Consider the following 5000-nt stretch of genomic DNA (forward strand, 5'->3'; position numbering starts at 1 on the left):
AAACTTTATGTTTTGACCATTTCTTCCAATAATTTGATGGCCTTGAAAATTCTAATGGAATCAACAAATGTTGCAAATATGGTGTTCATTCTACATAACTTATGCATTTCCCATCATAATACATTTTTGTCAGTTGAATTTTATTGTGAACAAAATAACCTGTAAATTTCCACATATTTTATATTTCAAAAGTATTTTTTTTATTATTTATGATGTATCAAATGTACCTCTAATCCCTATAATTATCACTGGTCTTGCCATCGTAATAGCGATTACAATTATGATCTCATATTAATTAAATTTTCTATACTTTGTTTACGTGAAGGTTAGTTTAATACATTACCTATATAATGTTTTGTCAAATCAACTATCTGAAGTTCTCTATCGAAAATAGTCGTGGACTTTTTTTACCCTCACTCTAAGAAAACGAGCCTAATATCATATCATGTCTATACACTAACATGTATCACAAGATATGTATGCATGTAACTTTTTATATAGATTAATTGGAAAATCTACCTTCCATTTCGGCTGCCGAATGGCCTTTTTTAAGAATTAGAAAGTATTCAAATGATCGAAATTTAAATTCCATTCAATACTTTTCAAAACCTCCGTGGGATTGAAAAGAATTAAAATAATTTTCAATCCTTTTCAATTAATATTTTAAATCAGGGTGGCCATGTATGTAAATTGGTCAGGTATGGCCATGTATGACCATACATAGCTCGATACGGCCATATTTGACTCGATACGACTAGTACAGAAATTTTAACTGAATTAAAAAAAAAATTATTATTTTTTTTTTTTAAATTATTTTCCGACGCAAAGATCATCAGATACGCGAATAATTGAATTCCTAATCGAATTAGAAATTTTTAAATCAGAGAAAAAAGCTAGGCTTACTAATGGCCGCACCCGCTTCAGTAGGATTCGAACCCGGGGCCTTCCGTCCGAGAGACCAACGCTTTGACGACCAGGCTATGCAACCGACAGTTACAATAAGTAAGATTGAAAGAATATAATCACTTTCGAACAAGCAAAATATAATCATCAATATGCTGTTAGTGATATGAAAAAAATTTCTTAGTTTTTTACACTACAACATCCTGTTTATAAGTAATTGTAATAGTCAGCTCAAATTCTTTATATAAAAAATCTGTCTGCTATATATGGCCATGTTTGGCCATGTATGAACTATATACGGCCATGCATGGCCATATATGTTTCATTTTCACGGGTAAATGTGGTAGAGCACTCGGCGCGGTACCGAATTGGTCTGGGTTCGATTCCCAGTTCGGGCTATCTATATTTTTCTCAATTTATCTATAAATTGTCTTATTGAGAAGGTTATTTGCATGTTTGCATGTTTAGGTTTCCACTATATTTAAATGGTGTATTACCGTACGATGGACGGTGTGGCTCAATAAGTTATAGATCAAATTGAACGGAATATAGTATAGTGCCGGATAGCTCAACTGGTAGAGCACTCGGCGCGATACCGAATTGGTCTGGGTTCGATTCCCAGTTCGGGCTATCTATATACTTCTCAATTTATCTATAAATTGTCTTATTGAGAAGGTTATTTGCATGTTTGCATGTCTAGGTTTCCACTATATTTAAATGGCTGGCTCCGTGCGCTTACGTATACTACTATAGAAGTAAATGTGTATTGTGTATACGTATTGGCCTCCAGAAGTTCCGATCCTCCTTGTTGGTGGCGCTGTCATCATGCATGTATACGTCTCACACTGATGATTTAATAGTATTAGTATTTTCGTGCACGGAGCCAATATGGTTGAAATTATATCCCTGATTAAAAACTCCGATTGAATCCGATAGATAACGTCCTATCAGATTTAATCAGAAATTTCTAATTGACATTCAATCAGTTTCAATTGGATTTAATCGGAAACTTCCGGAAGGTTTCGATTGTAAATTGATCGAAAATTACCTATTCCCGGAAAAAAAAATTTTTATATAATATTATCCCTGGTCAACCAAAACAATTCAAATCAATTCGAAAACTGAAATATTGAAAAATCGAATATTTACAAATCTACATTGAATCTATATAAACAATTAGATTGCATGCCATGAAGTAATATAAGATATACTATATTACCACCAAAAATGGCAATTGTCACTCTGTTGAAGAAAAGAAGAGTGCTAGAGTCATAAATGCTTCCAAGTATGGAATATAATACGTCTGAACTACGTTTCTTACCAGGGAAACTACAAGTGGTAAGCGCTATCTAGTGGCGAGCACCGAACTACTCCCACTGCTATTCCCTTGTTAAATAAAAGTATTAAAAATGATTTCACATGTTAAACGCCCATAAGAGATAGTATTAAAAAGGATTTGAAGAATTAGAAAGTATTCAAAACGATTAAAAATCAAATCCTTTTTAATACTTTTGAATCCTTTTGTTTAATAAGGGTTGCCTAGCACCGGTCAATTTCCTTTCCTTTATATATTACCTTTTCGAAGCTTTCGAATCATTAATTATTATATTATTATTATTACTAGAAGTTGATTGTGAAAATTCTGATTATATATTTTTACAATGCGTCCTTTTTTTGTCGTTGCCCAAGTTGATGAAATGGATTACGTTTTCGCGAATTATTATCATAAATAAAAATTAATAATCACCTCTTTAATAAAAATATCTCTACGCTTTTGATTAATTTATCGATAAAAACCGTATAACCTCCTCACAAACGAACACATGTACTGCGATAAAAAAATTATGGCGTCAATATCTTCAATCCCGCGCTTTTCACTAAACAAAGACATAAAAATGTTCACGAAAAGTCAAGATAAAGTAATACCTACCGTGACAGCATTTTTCTATTGCTAATTGTTAACATAAATCTAATATTTACATATAGCTAAATATTAACCTGAAGTAGTTAACAGAATATCAACCACTCGATGTTATCATTTTACTTAATTAAAAAAATCAACATATATAAAATATTTATGGGATGACAAATTGTCAAAATTAAAGTGGTAATTTTTATTTATCTTTAAAAAGTCATCATTTATTACTACATTTTATGGTAACATTTTGCTAACTTTTGTCATATGAATTTTTGTTAACATTTTTATGGTACCTTTAAGATAACTTTTAAAAGTTATCTTTTTATAAAGACTTTTTGTCATCATTTTGTTAACATTAAGAAATAGCAAATATTTGACTTGAAATAGGCAATCAAAAGCTAACAAAAAGCTAAGCTAGCCACTTGGGGCTGCCTTAGACATGTTTTTTGACCATAGCGCCTGCGTAGCTTTATTCTCATATAGCCTCTGAGAGCTTTCCTTTAAGATGTTGATAGCTATTTTATATGATCTTTAGGTTTACTAAATAATGCGAGAATAGCAAGAGCACAAATAATACTTTTTAATTTGTCTTTAAATACATTGAGACAATGTGAATTGTCATCTTCGTCCTCAGCCTTGCGGTTCCCATTTTTCCCCGTCTCGTTGCCGTCTTAAACTACACAAGTCATAGTGCAGTGGTCACATGACTAATTATCACGTCGACGCATGTCCGTAAGGGTAAAGTGGGGACAGTCCCGAGGCTAGTCTTACGCCCTGAATTATCGGTCAATCACTTCGATCCTGGATCAATTAGCCATAAGACGTATAATTTAGTACTACGGACATATACTAGCAATTCACTTGCGACTTTGTTAATACGGACAATTACTTTGTAAACCGGGAAATTAACTTGCGTTATAGTTGTATTACTAGCAATTCTCTTGCGATCATACTTTACTGTCCAAGTTTACTGATTACTATAAATAAAGTTAATTCAATTAAATATTACTGTACGCTACCGGCGATATACTCGCAATATAAAATTATACTGTGCCACGCATCTCTCTACATTATATCCAGCGCTTGCATTTTCTTGTAAGTAATTTTTATTATTATAATTGGCAATAAACTTGCATAATTTTCTGATTCATTCCTTTTATTCCATCTATCACTGTTCATCCTATTTATTCCCTATTTTACTGGTAAGATTATTGATAGTCTGATAAAATAAATATTAATTACAAGTAGTAATTCGACTATTGATAAGGATAATTTATAATTAATAAGCCGTGAGGTAAGTTGATAAGTTTTTCTACATACGTTGCCGAGTTTGAGCAAGTGCGGGTTCTTACTTTGCAAGAACCCTAGCCCAATGCTCTGTCCCAGCATAATAAAAATTTTGTAGAGGCCAGCCTAAGCCAGGGTTCAACCCGCAAATCCTGGTGGCTGCTGGTAAAAATCGCAAGGAGAAAAGGCGATTTGTCTCAATATCTATAAATTACTTGAATATGGAAAAATGAGAAATAAAAAAATTGTACGTTGTAAAATAAGTTACATATTTAATTGCAAAGATTAGTCTGTTAAGATCATAGTTTGTCAATTATTAATATTTTTGTGAAAATTAATTTTTGAGTACATTGCTTACCATACACTAACACTTACGTACTGTCGGGTAAACCAGTATGGAAAGGATTCTGCGGGTAGAGCTATAAGGCAGTTAAAGTTAGAAATGACATAAAAAAAGGGTGAAACGGAAGAAAATCACAGTGGAAGAAAATCGCGTGTCTACTGTATTAACATAAAGATAACATTCTGAATCTTGTAGATCAACATAAAAATGTTGTCAATTTGTTACCTTTTTGGTATAAAAAAAATAATTGCTATTTGTCAACAAAATGTTACAGTGTTATCAAAAAGTTGACAAATTGTTACCATAAAGTTATCTTTATGAAACATAAAAAAGTTAACTTTTTGCTGGACATTAGTAATAATATTAGTTCCGTGTAACCACCGTGGATCCACCGTGATTCCAGGGTGTTTCCAGGGTGATTCAAACCCGCCAGGGTTGGAAAAAATCTGCCTTTTTACATCGCAAAATAAATGGTAAAATTTTTTTTGCTAACTTTTTCGATAAAAAAAAGTTAACATTAGGTCACTTGGGGCGCGTATCATGAATTAA

Source organism: Microplitis mediator, chromosome 8, assembly GCF_029852145.1.
Source record: "Microplitis mediator isolate UGA2020A chromosome 8, iyMicMedi2.1, whole genome shotgun sequence".
Taxonomy (NCBI): Eukaryota; Metazoa; Arthropoda; class Insecta; order Hymenoptera; family Braconidae; genus Microplitis; species Microplitis mediator.